The sequence below is a fragment of the Bos taurus genome, chromosome 20 (genome assembly GCF_002263795.3).
Source record: "Bos taurus isolate L1 Dominette 01449 registration number 42190680 breed Hereford chromosome 20, ARS-UCD2.0, whole genome shotgun sequence".
NCBI classification, from domain to species: Eukaryota; Metazoa; Chordata; class Mammalia; order Artiodactyla; family Bovidae; genus Bos; species Bos taurus.
The window spans coordinates 12,797,017-12,814,037 of record NC_037347.1 but is presented as its reverse complement, the minus strand read 5'-3'; the positions used below and the strand labels follow the sequence as shown (position 1 = coordinate 12,814,037).

The 17,021-nt window shown below is 40.8% G+C and overlaps 1 protein-coding gene across 8 annotated transcripts in view; it reads left to right on the top strand.

Moving 5' to 3' along the window:
• The window catches only part of MAST4 (microtubule associated serine/threonine kinase family member 4), a 618,443-nt gene that overhangs the window by 246,881 nt on the left and 354,541 nt on the right, over nucleotides 1–17,021 (top strand). The gene's annotated exons all lie outside the window — the stretch shown is intronic.

The following is a 17,021-nucleotide window of genomic DNA, read 5'->3' as shown; positions in this document are numbered from 1 at the left end:
TTGAGATGAGGAAAGATATGTATCATACCGCCTTGATTCTTTGTGCCCAAGTTTCTCTGATTAAATTACTTTGACTTTAGGATACAAATGTATTCCAAGTTAAAACTTGGCAGATCAGAAAACTTGGAAAAAACATCTGCTTGGCAGTTTGTAAGTTTCAGGAAGCCAAAATATGAGTATGTTCAAAATTAGTTTGTTAACTCCTTGTTAATTCTTTTTTTCCTGTATATAAGGGGCAGTGTTCTCTGTGAAAGAATCTAATCATTAGCCATTGATAAACTCTCATTCATTATTTTTGAAACTAAAACAAAAAGTGCTTGGGAAAACCCACTATACCTTACATGTAGAAATGCCTTTCAATATTCCTTAATGGTCTTTGACTCACGGCCAGTGTAGCTGTCTGTCAATTGCTAATACTAATATTATTCATATTGCTCTAATACCATAATAATATTATAGATAAACTAAAGGATTATTTGTAGGTAAACAAAAGAGGGATTAAAAAAGTTGGGGTTAAATGTCATCTATTGTTCCAGACCTAAGTAAACAGACTGCCTCTAATGATTTTCAGTGTGGTCATTGTTTTGAATGTACAGTGTGGTTAGTCACTGCTGTGGATTTCCTTTTCTTTGTTTTCATCACATCTATAAAGTTCTGGTAATGCACAGCTGTTTGTGTGGGTCCATGTCTTTTTTGGAGTTGCTAGTTAAATATGGAAAGGCTCTTTGTTAAAAAGGTGATAAACTCTATCAAACTCCTAATGGTCAGATTATTAGTATGTTGATGACAATTCTCCTGAGAGTTTTCTCTCTCCTTTAATTCATTTTAGATCATTCAAACTGTGTTTTTGATAGGAAACTCCTTTTTGTGATTAATTTCTGTAATATAGATTATCACAATTTCAGAGGATATGATTGAGATATATGGTGCTTTTGAGGGTATAGATTTTGTAGAACTTTTCATTTTAGACATTTTTGTGGCTCTTTAAAATAACCAAGCTATTTTCTACCTAAGATTTGCAACAAAACAAAGGAAACATTGCTGGTTAATATAGTACTTAGACTGTTAGATCTTCATGGTACTTAACATCCTTTTACTATGCCTGCCATCCTCTACTATATAATAGATAAAGAATGTCTGCTTTCTATTATAAATGAAATAAAACTCTCCACATTGTGAGAAATAGTAATATAAAAGTGCTTAAAAGTTCTGCCATCTTGTAGTTACAACTTTATTTTGGCTTAAAACAAAGCCTGTTAGTCTTTTACTCCCATTCTGTCCAGTATTTATTTTGAAAGAGATGGCACATACAGGGTACCTGTTTTAAGAAATTCCAATATTAGGAAACTTTTTACAAATACCAGGTATAAGTATACATTTGTATTACAAAAGATGTCACTGTTGCGTTCTTATGAGCAACGCCACCTAGTGAATTTAGGAATTAAGTTAATTTTCGAGTACATACTATATGAAACACTTCAACACACAAACGAGGCACACCTGTGGTGAAGCTAGTCTGAAAGCTACTCTTTAGTATGCTTGATTCTGACTGTGTTGCTAGGTGATCTTGAGCAAGTCACAAACCCTCTTGGCGTCTGCTTATTCTTCTGTAAAAGGCATTCTATAACATGAATTTTGAGTGTACTAGACAGGAGATAAGCATAACTGAATTTTTTTAAGTCAGAGGCTATGTAATAAATACACTATCATATACTTGGTCCTGAGTAAGTATTATGTTGTTAAAGTAAAGATGACTTCCATTCTTTATAACAGTCCACATCATTACTAGTGAGATAACATAATTATATTTTTATTCCATAATTTGTTGTTTGAATCTATTTTTAAGTTAGAAGAATTACCTGTAAGGACAGTTATCACTATTTATAGGGATCATATGACAGAATATATTATCTAATAATAAGAGATGAATAGATGCTTAGTGTTAGATGCTTAGAATTGGAACAGATTCATTCTTTAAATAACTTAAAGTCTAGTGTCAGAAATCTGGAGTATATGAATATTCTAATTCTCTAAAATTTAATTTTGCAATAATGCAGAATGTGTTTAATAGAGAATAATATAGTATGTGTTTAGAACCTGTATTTAGAATTTCAGTACCTCTGGCTCTTAAAACACAGGCCTACTAAGGTGTTTTTAAAATTTGGACTCTGAAAAATTGTTTTTCGTCAGAACACATAATTTGTCAAGGCACGACTACTTCATAAAATGGCAACCAAACTTAGTTGTTCATCTTTGGTGACTGCACGTTTCCATCTTTTCTGTGGACTGTATTAATATTTCCAGTACTACTGATAGCACTTCCATCACTGCCTTTGAAATGAGAATGAGAGAAAGAGGCCCCAGTGGCTTCCCTGGTTAGAGTCTGGGAAACTTTTCACATTGCATCTCCAAACATGGGAAATTCTGACGGATGGATGGGCTTGGGCAGACCTTGGACTTGGGGCAATTTGAATTTCTAGACAGGTCTAATTCGTCAAAGGATAACTGGCTCCTTTTGGTCCTAATATCCCTCAAACACGGGTCATATTTTTAACTGTCAGGGAAATTAATTGTTTCAGTGATTTCTGTTATGTGTTTCCCTTTTATTTGTTTTAATGAAAGTGTCCCTATCCCTAATGTGATAGATCCCAAGGCTGGAGAAAAATGAACGAGCATCATTAAAGCAGGGAGGAGGCACTATGAGGGGGAGCAGTATCCCGGAAAGGCCTCCTGGGAGCCCATTCCTGCCATTCTCCTGTGCTTTGCTTTGCTTGGTAACCTCTTCTGTTAATTTACCCCATCCCCAGTTAAATCTGACCACTTCCGCCCACTGTCACATGTGGCTGAAATATTAAAATTTTTTTTAAGTATAGTGTGGTTACCAACTAAATGCTTATAGACATCTAGATTTGTGTTTAGGTTTTTGTTTCATGTGAAGACTCTGGGTGGTTACAGGAAAGGAGTCTAGTTAGAGCATTATAATAGAAATACCTATGATAATTACAGTTTGGGATAAGGTACTTTTGATATCCATAAGTTTCCGTAAGGCACAGACATGACTTTGGGACAGAAAGAATCAAAACTATAAATGAACTTTTGGTAGTGATGGGTCCCTAATTAGTGAGACCAGTTGTGGGCATATCTGAATGGTGTTTCTTATCCACTGGAGCAGTTGAATTTCTCCCTCTGAAATAGAGATAGAATACTATAGTTTTGGTTTCCTGATCTGCAGGGAGTAAGGATGGAGTGCCCTCAAAATCTTATGTCCACTCAAAAGTGGACATAAGTTCTATTTTGTACCCTAAGAATTGTTTTCTTAATTCTTTGCCTTCAAAATCCTGTCCCATTACCCACTGTCCAGACTTGATGTATCTCCTTTGCCTGCCATATCCTGTCCTCCAATTCTCACTGCTCATTAGGGGCCAAAGTGAATTATAATTCTTGCCTGAAATTTTCCATAATTACTGTGCTCCATTCTGAATCTTATCATTGTCATTGTTGATTTATTTGCACACCTAATCCTATTGCATTATTTTAAAATTATCTGCATCTTACACCGAAACTGCAAACCCATTGAGGACTAATGTCCAGTGACCATGAGTAGCTCTGTAACTTTGGACCAGCTTCTTCGCCCCTCTATGTCCCCATCTGTAAAATGGAGATAATACATGCTTAAAGATTGAAGGTGGTTGTAAACCTTTAGCACAGCATCTGACTTGTGGTACTTATTCAGTTAACCTTAGTTCACTGCCCTCTGGGTTGGCACAGAGCCTTGCATAGTGTAATTTTAAATAATTAACTATGGGAGTATCAGGTGGGGCTTAGGCAATAAAAAGATGGGGAGCATGAATTGGATAGTTTGAGACTGCTAAGTTGCTTCAGCTGTGTCCGACTCTGTGTGACCCCATAGACGGCAGCCCACCAGGCTCCGCCGTCCCTGGGATTCTCCAGGCAAGAACACTGGAGTGGGTTGCCGTTTCCTTCTCCATTGCATGAAAGTGAAAAGTGAAAGTGAAGTCGCTCAGTCGTGTCCGACTCTTCGCGATGACCCCATGGACTGCAGCCTACCAGGCTCCTCCATCCATGGGATTTTCCAGGCAAGAGTACTGGAGTGGGGTGCCATTGCCTTCTCCGAGGAGAGTTTATAAAAAGGGATGCTAATAATATGAACATATTAGCTACCAATATTAAAGGTGTGGGTGGGGTATAGAGAAAGTTTAAGGGACTGGAAGCAACAGGAAGCCACTAGCTTCACTAGATCTGAAGGAATGAGGGAGGGAGCAGTTATAGAACCTGGAGAGAGAGAGAGAGAATGAAGGGACGCAGCCCATGGTGACTCTGCAGGGAGATAGACATCTCAACCTTATTTGCCTCCATCCTTCTGAGTGCTTTCTGATGCTCCTTATTAGCAAAACCCAAGAGAAAGCAGAGGGGCACAGGAGCCCCTGGCTGTGGTCCATGCAGCTAACTCCACAGCCCAGTATAGGGTGGATGATCTGAATTGACAACTGAAGTACATGCAGCATCCTTACAGTGAGCCTGTGTTCAACTGCCCCTTGCTCTTAGCACTTGCCAGTCAAAGGCAATGTTCAAGTTTCACAGCCACAGATCCCTGGGGCCTGATCTGAGCTCAAGCATTTGAACAGATTCAGAGCTGCTTTTTTTTGCAAAAAGTCATGGCCCCCAACCGTTTCCCACTGTTGAATAATGATGTCTTTCCTATCAGGCTCTTAATCCTCCTGGGAAGATGTTAGTCCTTACCTTTGCACTTTTGTATCTGATACACGTGGGCTTCCTTCGAATCGGCCACACAGTGTGCCTGCACTTCCTCCTGCTGTCTCAATCTGGAATCGCTCTGCTCTGCAGGACCTGGCTGAGAAGTGATGGGGGAGAACAGTAGTCCCAGAGCCCTCTTACCATTCATCTCCTGGATCCCCTGAGCTCTGCCCCTTGGCAGATCCTAGCACACGTAGATTGTCCATCTCTGCTCCTCTCCAAATCCCTTTACAGAATTACGACTTCACGTTTTGTCCTTGACTTTTATGGAGGGTTGCTGAAAGAAATGGTTGTGAGAGAACATCTTTATACTTAAAAAAAAAATTCCCCTTGAAGCCTCACCGATTATGTTATGTGTTGTCTGTTATATGAGGCTCACAGGCTACTGTCTTCAAGTTCAGTAGTCAGAAAGTTTCTTCCTCTCTAGGTAGACCAGTTAGCTTCTTTTAGTCAATAATAACTGGTTTGGCCTTCACTTTTGCCTTAGCTGGTCAGGACAGGGTTTCATACTCAGGGGTAATAGTTTTGTAGATACTCATGAGCCACCACTTCTTCACTGTCTAGGTCTCAGTTCCTTCTTGTTAAGAATTATGTGGTTTTATTTATCGTATCTTTCAACAACCTTAAGTTGCCTGAAAAGATTTCACAAAGTAAAGTGTAATAACATTGCATGTGAAACACAATGAACAGTTTTAGAAGAAGACAAAAAAGACTAAAAGACCAAATTATCAGTAAGCTAGACAAAATTTTAAAATTGAGAATTACATGAACTGACAAATATCAGTATGCAAGTAGAGATCATTTTATTGTTGGTACCAGAGTCAAAATATGGTGTTGGGATTTACTTGAAGCTTACATTGGAAATAAATTATGTGTAATGGTAGATTTTTTAAATGTCTTGGTAATCATACATTTGCATTGAAAGCAACCAAAAGCATGGAGATTGGCATCTAATTTGTGAAACACACAGGATAGAAGACAGCATTGCCATTAAAATCATGCTTTTGACAAATATTTAATGATATGGGCAAAAGGTTGACAATAATGTCAAGGAAAAGAAGAGGTTTCTATACTATGTACTGTAACATACATAATGTATGTTGTTGTTATTGTTCAGTCACCTGCCCAATCGTGTCCAGGTCTTTGTGACCCTGTGGACTGCAGTACACCAGTCTTCCCTTTCCTTCACCATCTCCTGGAGTTTGCCCAAGTTCGTGTTCACTGCATTGGTGATGCTGTCCAGCCATCTCATCCTCTGATACCCACTTTTCCTTCTGCCCTCAATCTTTCCCAGCATCAGGGACTTTTCCAGTGAGTCATCTGTTCACATCAGATGACCAAAATACTGGAGCTTCAGCTTCAAATCAGTCCTTCCAGTGAATATTCAGGGTTGATCTCCCTTAAGATTCACTGGTTTAATCTCCTTGCTGTCCAAGGGACTTTCAGGAGTCTTCTCCAGCACCACAGTTTGAAGGCATCAATTCTTTGACATTCTGCCTTCTTTACAGTCCAGCTCTCACAACCATACATGACCACTGGGAAGCCTTGTGGTCTTGACTATAGCCGTGGTCTTGACTATACCCATGACCTTGACCATACGGACCTTTGTCGGCAGAGTAAATGTCTCTGCTTTCCAACACACTGTCTTGATTTGTCACCACTTTCCTGTCAAGAAGCAGTCATCTTCTGATTACAGGGCTGCAGTCACCGTCTGCAGTGATTTTGGAGCCAAAGAAGAGGAGATCTGTCACTACTTCCACCTTTTCCCCCCTGTGTTTGCCATGAAGTAATGGGGACTAAGTACAAGAGCAGTGGGGCCGGATGCCATGATCTTAGTTTTTTTAGTATTTAATCTTAAGCTGGCTCTTTTACTCTCCTACTTCACCCGCATCAAGAGGTTCTTTAGTTCCTCTTTGCTTTCTACCATTAGAGTGGTATCATCCGCATATCTGAGGTTGTTATTTTTCCTACCTATCTAGATTCCCAGCTTGTAACTCATCCAGCCCATGTTTGTGCTCCACATATAAGTTAAACAAACAGGGTGACAGCAGACAGCCCTGTTGTACTCCTTTCTTGATCTTGAACCAATCACTTGTTCCATACAGGGTTTTAACTGTTGCTTCTTGATCCACATAGAGGTTTCTCAGGAGACCAGGAAGATGGTCTGGTATTCCCATTGCTCTAAGAGCTTAGTTGATGAAACAGAGATGGGTGTTTTTCTGAAATTCCCTTGCTTTCTCTATAATCCAGCAAATGTTGGCAATTTGATTTCTTGTTCCTCTTCCTTTTCTAAACCCAGCTTTAACATCTGGAAGTTCTTTGTTTGCATAATGCTGAAGCCTGCTGCTGCTGCTGCTGCTAAGTCACTTCAGTCATGTCTGACTCTGTGGGACCCCATAGACAGCAGCCCACGAGGCTCCCCCGTCCCTGGGATTCTCCAGGCAAGAACACTGGAGTGGGTTGCCATTTCCTTCTCCAATGCATGAAAGTGAAAAGTGAAAGTGAAGTCACTCAGTCGTGTCAGACTCTTTGTGACCCCTACCAGGCTCCTCCGTCCATGGGATTCTCCAGGCAAGAGTACTGGAGTGGGTTGCCATTGCCTTCTCCAATGCTGAAGCCTAGCATGCAAGATTTTAAGCATGATCTTATTAGCATGGGAGACGAGTGCAATTGTCCTGTGGTTAGCACATTCTTTGGTACTACCCTTCTTGGGGATTGGGGTGAGGATTGACATACATTATCCTCTGGGCCAAAGCAGATAGTGTATGTACAGTTCTGTGTGTGTGTGTGTGTGTGTGTGTGTGTGTGTAGGATAGCCCTATGGGATGGAAGGAAAGCACGTGTGTGGGTTTTGGAGTATTTAAGACCATCTTTGCCACTTCACTGTATGAGTCAGGCTAGTTAATTCTTCACCAATAAAATACACTTATTGGTGGAATTGTTGAGAGTGAATTAAAATGAGGTATGAAAAGGCTAAAACATGTCTATCATATCTAACATTTATTAAGAACCTATTTTTTTCTTCATTATCATCACCTAAAATAGTATGAGAAAGTATACTAAAATGTTAGCTCTTTATATATTGACGGTGATGCCTTAAGAATTTTTTACCTTTAACTCTTCTATGGTAAGCATGTATTGCTTTTATAATCAGTTTAAAAAGTGGCTTTTGGGGTCACTTTAATTTTTTTGCTTTAGTGTCTAAAAAAAAACTTTATTCCACTCAGTACCATCAATGAAAAGCTCTTAAAGTCTGTTTTGTATCTTGTGCATCCTTTTGGAATCGAGAAAAGTAAATCAGTTCTGTGTGTTCCTTTGCTCCAAAACTTAGGACCGCGGTTCAGTGAGGCTGTACTTTTGAACCACCTGGAGAACTTTCTGAACCCTAGGACCTCAGCGCAATCCACAATCAGTGGAATGAGCGTCTCGTGATGGTGTGCAGCCAGGCTTGAGACTCACTGCTCCTAAGGGGTCATGTGTTCAAGGAACTCCTAAGTCATGGCACGTACCACTTCTATATCCCCAAATGTAAGGCTTGACAACCTTTAAGATGTCGGGGCCTTGCCTTCTTTCTTCCAGTGAGGCTGGGTTTTATTTTTATGGAGAGGTGCATAAAATGGGTGTGCACTCATTGTATTTGTCTCTTGACTTCTCAAATAATGGCAAAGGTAGTCATGTGAGAGCTCAGACTATTAACTAACCCACCTTGGGGGACAATTCTTACTGTGGTGTGGCTGGAGGCAACCCTGGATCATTACCCCTAAAGGACCCAGGGCACTGGTGGTATCCAGGTGCAGTTTTACATTTCTTTTAGATTGCTGGCACATGCTCCATGGTTTTGCAATGGGAAACTACCTCCAGGGCATGGTAAGACAGTTGCTTTGCCCCTTGAAGTGTTCTAATGTAGAGACAGCAAACGCTTGTGATTTATCAGAGGCCTTATCATAGACAGATAGTCTTCCTTAAGGTACATGCTTGAGTTCTCAAAATATTTGCTATTTACTTAGATTGTGAATGCAAATGATTTTGTTTCAAGCAGTCAAGAAAAATTCCATTCTCTGCCTTCCTTTAAATTAATGTATAATGAACGGTATGCATCATAACAGCAGCAACAGCATATATTGAACAGGCTTGTGGCAGAGAACTGAGTGCTGTGTCTTTCAGTTCAGTTCAGTTCAGTCCCTCAGTCATGTCTGACTCTTTGCAACCCCATGAATCACAGCATGCCACGCCTCCCTGTCCATCACCAACTCCCAGAGTTCACTCAAACTCACGTCCATCGAGTCGGTGATGCCATCCAGCCATCTCATCCTCTGTCATCCCCTTCTCCTCCTGCCCCCAATCCCTCCCAGCATCAGAGTCTTTTCCAATGAGTCACCTCTTCACATGAGGTGGCCAAAGTATTGGAGTTTCAGCTTCAGCATCAGTCCTTCCAGTGAACACCCAGGACTGATCTCCTTTAGGATGGACTGGCTGGATCCCCTTAAATGTACACAATTGCACCTTTATCACCAGGCTCTACCAGTTCAGAAATGAGTGGAGTATGGTACTGATCTGTGAGGGGTGTATAGCATGGTGGGAGAGATAGACAGCAATTTCTGTAACAGCAAGTTCCATAACCGATGCCAGCTGTGGTGCATGGACACTGGAGGTAGCGCGTGCCCCCACCGCTGCAGGAAGCTGGGAAGGCTGTGTGTAGACGGGGCTGTTTCTGCCAGATGATGTCGGGTGAACAGGTACCCACTGGGCAAGAAGGGCATTCCAAGCAGGGTAAACGGCAGCGTGTGCAAAGGTGCAGTGGTCATACAAGGTGCATCCTTTTCAAGGGGCTGCAAAATAGTGCATGTGAGAAGCAGGAAGTGATGAGCAGAGTCCCCAAAATGATGCCATATTGGAGGATTTGGACTTTAACAGTAGGAAGCCACTAAGATTTCAAGTAGGGCACAGAAATATTTTACCAACTGTAAGCATTAGTGAAGAATGCTTAGGAAGAAGCCAAGAACAGCTAGGAAGTTAAAAATGGGAGGTGAGCGATGCTGCTGCTGGGTCGAGATGTTGGCAATGGATGTAAAGACAAGGCAACTGAAGATACCATTAACAGGACTTGACGACGTGCTTGAGAGGAAAAAAAAAAAAATGCAAGGAGCTGGAGGTGACTCCCAGGTTTCGGGCATAACTAGAAGCAAGTGATGTGGATGGTGAGAAGGTGGTTAGTTGGTTCTGTGCGTCTTGAGTTTGCAGCATCTGTGGAAGCTTTTAGGTAGAGAGGCTCAGAAAGCAGATGGATGTATGGGCTGAAACTTCTGGAGAGGTCAAGTCTAGATATAGATTCTAAATTCATCCCCTTTAAATAATTAATTGAACTAGGCTGTGAATAAAGAGAGAAGCCAGTTTCTCTTAGAGTCATAGGTTTCTGTTAGACTAGTTTTCAAGAATTACCACAATGTGTATTTTAACACTTATTTTGCAGGACTGGTTAAAATTACACAGAGAGCAAAGTAGTTTTATGGTTTAGTGTCAGGCCTTGAAAATAATGTATCCAATTTTGAAGATGTGTGTGCTTTTTTTGTTTTTTGTTTTTTTTTGCAAATTGCTTTCAACTTTGACAACTTGCCTACAAGTCTCATTCCAATACAATTTTGAAAAGGCAAAATGAAATATCTCAAACTGGAGGCTGTAATGGAAAAAGCAATTCATTCTTAAATGAAGATGATGAGGTGGGTGCCATATTGCTTGAAACAGCAAGTGAATTTAAAACCTGAGTGAGATTACATCAAATCCAAGCAAGATTTTTGTTACATTTGAATGAAGTATCTGTAATTGAGGATGAGGGTTCAACCAAGAAAGACACAAGGCAAATGTACAATTTTATCAATTTTCTGACACACTGTTTTCAGTTTGTGTGTGTGTACACAAACAAATTAAATCACATTGATTAAACACTGAACTTTTGTTTTTTTCATTTTGGCGACAAATGAAGATCCAGGCTTAACTTTATTAACTGCAGCACTTTTTGAGTTCCTGCCTGGTAATTTAGTATATTGAAGACATGCAAACTCTCAGTAAAGTGGTGAGGAGTTAGAGGTAGAATAGAATGTATTATGATGAGCTCAAAATGATTGTAGAAAATGTTAGCTATTTTTTAATGGATTTATTTTAGCTTATTGCTCAAAGTTAGTGAGATAACAGCTTGGTCTAGAAATATTTCACTTTATAGGATTTTCATCATAGTGATATTTTTCATTATGAGATATTGATAGCTTTTTATTTTCTAATTGCCTCTTCTCTCAATTTTAGCATTGTCATATAGGTGAAGATGGAATAATAACATTGATTTGGCTATTTACACTTTTCCACTAAAACTTTATTCCAAATATAAATTTTTATGCTCATAGGTTCATTTTCCATTAACTGTTTAGCTATCCAAACCAAAAGGCTTTACGGTAAATACAAGTTGAATTGGGATAGTGTGATAGATTCAATTAAGCTCCTAACTTTTCACTCCTCTGGAACAGAAGGATACATTAATTCCCTTGCCCCAGTCTCATGGCCTCATGGCCTGCAGAGATGCTTTCCCTCTCTTAACTTTGGGCTCAGCTCTGTGTCTTACTGAGCTTCAGGAATGTGTCCCAAGCAGAGGTTGAAATATACTGTTGTTCGGTGATCTATCAGGAGAGGCCTTGCCCTGGGTAGCCACTGCCCACTTAGCCTGGGTCCCAGAATGCACTCTGGTAGAGTTGACCTATATAAACCTGCAGCCAGAAGCCAAGTCCAGCAACCCCGGAGTCTACCTGCAGACCTGCAAATGGTCATTGTCGGTAGTCACTAGCTGTGCGGGGACTTGTTACCGAGCACAGTGTGGCAATGATGACTCTTACTGGGGGCAGGCTTGTGTTGTGGGGTTAAGAGCAGAGGTGTTTTAGAGTTCTATGAGAATGTTGATCCACCACCTGCTGGTTCGACTCTCCTGGGCATGCTTCTCACGGTTTTTCTCAGTAAAATGAGAATATCACTTAACTCCCAGGAATATTATAAGAATAAGATGTATGCATGTCAGTTACTTTGGGCAGCTTCAGGCAGATAGTAGTTACTGTGTTTCTAGGCAGGTGAGCCTTCCTCCTCCTCTGTTTGCCTTGCTCCATGTGACTTTACCACATCCTAGCGAAGGACTCTGCGAACTAAGTCACTTCAGTCTTGTCCGACTCTCTGAGACCCCATGGTCTATAGCCCACCAGTTTCCTCTGTCCAGGGGATTCTCCAGGCAAGAATACTGGAGTGGGTTGCCATGCCCTCCTCCAGGGGATCTTCCCGACCCAGGGATTGAACTTGAGTCTTATGTCTCCTGCATTGCCAGGTGGGTTCTTTACCACTAACGCCACCTGGGAAGCCCATGTGACTCTGGAGCAGGTTAAATTTTTTCTGAGGCTTAGTTTCCTTTCCCACTACATGCAGATACCAACACCTACCTGGTGGAATTATTAAAGGACTGCAGCAAAGGGAGGCAAGTATCTGTCAGTTGAGGCTGCTCTAACAAAGTGACAGACGGGGTGACTGAGACAGGAGACATGTGTTTCTTATGGCTCTGGAGGGTGGGAGTCTGAGGTCAAAGTGTCATGAATTCCATATCTGATGAGAGCCCTCATCCTGGTATAGAGATCTCGTGTCTCTTCCTCTTTTCTCGTGTCTCTTCCTTTTTATAAGGGACTGTCTTGAGGACCTCACCATCGTGACCCAGTCTCACCCTAATTACCTCCCAAATGCTCCGCCTCCAAACACAGTCACATTAAGGCTTCAACATTCAACAGATGAATTTGTGCGGGGTGGGGGTCAGGGACACACAGTCCATGGCACCAACCATGGCTTGGCGAGTGGGGACTTAGTGCAGGTAGCTTTTCAGAAAATGAAGGAACCAAAGTGCTGCAGTTCAAAAGACATATATTGATAACATCATTCACATATATAATGTCTGTGTTTTATACTTTTGCTCTTGTGGGCATTAAAAAAAATAACTCCTTTAAAATAAGAAAATTTGTAAAGATGAACAAGTAGCTAATGTGGAGTCAGTGAAGGCTTTGGATGGGAGGATTGAAAAATGCTAATTAGAAGGGATTTAGGATTAGAATGCATGGATTGAGGTGGAATGTGAAATGACAGGGGCGGCTCATTTATAGCATGTCTGTATTAATCAGTGTAGCAGAGCTGGCTTCAAAAATGCCTTTGTTTTAAATGGACAAAATTTGCTAAACTTAACTTTTTTGCCTTCTGGAAAACGTTCTGATGTGTTGGCTGTAAATCTTCTAAGATGTACCCGTTTTCCCTTGTTTGCTGTGTACTGCCTTGTCCTTTTCATTTCTGTGTGTGTGTTCTCTGACCACAGCAGCACTTAGCTCCTGGCATTGTATGCTTCTTACCCAGAATTTGTTCCATAGGAAGCCTGTGTCCTGGACATTCTTGCTTTGAATCTATTTTGATCTGTATCAGCTGGAATAGGTTTTGAGCTGCTGGGTATTAGCTTCTGTATGCTTCTTTCTCTAGAAGCTAATTGACTGATTTGGGGTGGAGGCGAGATGAGAGTCTATACATTTGACCAATTTCACAGAGCTTACCTTGCAAGCTATTGAAATGCAAATACAGGCTACACTTAGAGGCTCTAAGAATTCACACATGCAGTTCTTTGTTTTCTTCTGAAAAATAAGCATTCAAAATTCATGCACATTCTATTATTCATGTGCTATATATTTAGGTTCTGCTGGTGTGCCTAGATAAATCTTATCACTATTATTTAAAATTTCATGAATGAAACTTTACATCTCCAATGCCACACTAGCCTAGACAACTTTACCCAATCAAAATAACTCGAAATGCAACACTTAAAATGAGTTCTTGTGTGTGTCTCTGTATATGCATTTATATATATACACCTATGTCACTGCCTTATCTACAGCTGTTTTTATTCAAATCTACTCTGTGTAAATGGGTTAAGAACTCACAAGCTCCTTTTAGTGTCTTGCCCCCCAAAAGCCTGAATCTTTAGTATTTGCTGCCTACAAAGCTTCCCTGAGATATAGCACTGATGTCAAAGCATTTTTTCTTTGTTTGATAGCTGTCACACTGGTGGTCCTGAAAACGAGACCTTTTTCTGTGCTGTCCGTTCACCTGTATTTTCAAAGCATTCATCCACCACTTTCCATTTGTCTGGTACTTTGAAAGACTATAATGTGTCAGCAAGGCAGTTACTCTGTCATTTGATCTGCTCTGCATCTTAGCCTTCCTGGAACAGTTAATACTTTCAATGGTCCTTTATTTTTCCCCTAAGGTGTGGTCACTTCACTGATGACACTGGAGAGAATGATTTTTGTGGGCAGATCCAGAGCCCTCCTACCCAGCTTCCTGCCTGCTGCCCCTCGATGCTGGCTCCAGCTTTTTCTGATATCAGTGTATGAAAGGCTGACTGCCCCGCACTGTGTTTGGAAGAAAGCACATAGGCTTACTTGTAATCCTCATTAAGCCTTGTGTCCTCATAGAGGAATATTGGTGATGGTTAGAATTAAACTGCCCCTTTGGGGGAGCAATAGGAAAATGGACTTTATTAGTTCTTTATTCTCTTAGCACTCTTGAAGGTTCTGTAATTTCCAAGCAAGGAAGGTCAGTTCTGGGAAAACAGCAAATGTTCGTGAGAATTTTGACACAAAATTGACCCAGGGTCTATCAGTGTCCATGCTTAGCACAGAAAAGAGTTGCACACGTTACTGTGATTGGATACTCTTTATTTCTTTGATGAGTTATCTCAGTTTTCAGCCCTTTCCCCCAGGCCCTCAGATCCGTTTCAGTGGATATGCTGGGGTGAGCAGAGCTGATGGTGAACAGGGGCTGTGTCATTTCCTGCCTCCGCACCAGCGGAGTGTCTTTCATTATAATAGTCCTTCCCGTCATTGTCAGATGCTTTCCTTAAGTTGTTCTAAACTGAAAACTGGTGTGAAGTCTGACATTCATCTCTAACAACTGGTCTCAGTCAGTCCTGTGTGTGTGTGTGTGTGTCTGTGTTGGTTATGGGCTGTTGGTTTCCGCTTTTTGCAGTTTTCTCCCTAGGTTTTCCCAGTTAGGGACTAGGACCTTTTAAACCTTCAGGCACACACTCAGTCTTCTTTCCTGTTTCCTTAAAAACAGCATCGCTTTGGATATAGTATAAGAATACTGATTTAATTTGAGAAAGTTTCTATGGATTTCTTTATCCAAAGATATTTACTACATACTTTTAATTGGTGCAAAGCTAGGGCACCCCACTCCAGTACTCTTGCCTGGAAAATCCCATGGATGGAGGAGCCTGGTGGGCTGCAGTCCATGGGGTCGCTAAGAGTCGGACACAACTGAGCAACTTCACTTTCACTTTTCACTTTCATGCATTGGAGAAGGAAATGGCAACCCACTCCAGTGTTCTTGCCTGGAGAATCCCAGGGACGGGGGAGCCTGTTGGGCTGCCGTCTATGGGGTCGCAGAGTCGGACATGACTGAAGCGACTTAGCAGCAGCAGCAGCAGCAGCAGCAGCAGCAGGGCAATGCACTCCAGATTTTCCTTGCCAGGAAAATCCCATGGACAGAGAAGCCTGTGGGCTACTGTGGGCTACAGTCCATGGGGTCACAAAGAGTCAGACGTGACTGAGCGCAGCACAGCAGCAGAAGAGTTATAACTGTTATACACATTTACCAGCTTCTGAGTGCTTTGTGTGTCAGTTCATTTCACTTCTACATCGCCCCCTTGAGAAAGGTACTGTTATCCTCAGTTCTCAGAGGGGAGCACTGGGTGGTTAACTAACCTTTCTGGCTCTTAAAGTTACTAAGTTGCAGAACCTGGCTTCAAATCTAAATGCCTAGATTCAGTCTAGGTGGTTCAACCCCACTCTTAATGGATTATGACTTTTTTTTTTTTTGCTTCTCTGAGGTGGGCAAGACAGCCCAAGTATAATTATCATCTACTGTGACAAGTTCAGTAGAATACTGTAACAAGTTCAGTAGCAATTGTACTGAATAACATGATAATATGGAAGCCCAGAGATGGGTGTCCATGGTAAGGTGCTTTGCTGGATAGACATAGTAAAGAGTTCCATTCATCCATACTCTCCAGTGGCTGTGAGGGGCTAGCATTATGTTGTATTTTTGTAACTGTAGGCTTAGATAGCGGTTCTGGGCATTTTATTCATGATAGGCTGGGTGAAATAATGTCCATTGTTCTAAGAGGCAGGCTATCTTGGTCCATGAAATTGTTTCTAGGGATTAGTGAATTGGGTCTTAAAGAAAATAGAGGTAATCCATAATTACAAACTGTATGCTTATATCAAAAAGGTATATTTTGGTTTAAAACCCCCAGAACATTCTTTGGAATCCTAGAAAGATTTCTTAAACTAGTTGATGTATGAAAAATCTGTTTGTAAACAGGGAGAGGTGGATAAGGCAAAACGATAGATTAAAATTTTAGTTGCTATGTAAGGTCATTTTAGTTCTTGGAAGATAGTATGAAAGACATCCAATGAGTTCATGGAGATAAAAGGGTATTTAAGAACAGTTATTAATATTATTACAGAAATAATTTTGAGTTGGAACCTATAGCTTTGTATGACTTACCCAAATTGAGGTCTTCTTGAATTAGAAGATGTTGTACCTCCCTGACATTCGTTCCTCATTTGCTTCTTCTTAGCATCCCCTGATTTCACTTATTCCCCTTCTCTTCGCTTATTGGTTAATGGTGAGGCAAAGATGCTCCTTCTTGCTGGGCATTAATTAGGAAATGCATAGCCAGAGGAGTAGCTTAAAACTCTTTGGGGTGTATAAACAAAGCATGCTTTAGGAAATCAGCTGTACCGTTACAAGTAGGGCCATAGGATGCAAAGAAACCAGGTCCTTAACAGTTTGATTCAGGCTGCTGAATCGAACGCGGTCTGAAGCAAAATCTCTCACTGGACTTTTCAGTCCCACCAGTGGGTAGCGCTTTTATGTTACTTACGCTGCTTTGAATTGAGTAGTTTGTTACTTGGAATGAAAAGCATCCTCATTACTTGGTGAGTTTTAGTTGCCATTTGCTTAAGATAGCAGTTTTTCCTTGTCAATATTTTGAAACTTTTATTTTGATGCCAAAATAAATTTATTCTCTTTCTCCCCTGAAATATCTTGCTTTCTTTCTTCCGCAAAGATATCTTACTTTTGTTATTTTACAATGTAAATGTGGTTTAATATATAATTTCCTTATGAAG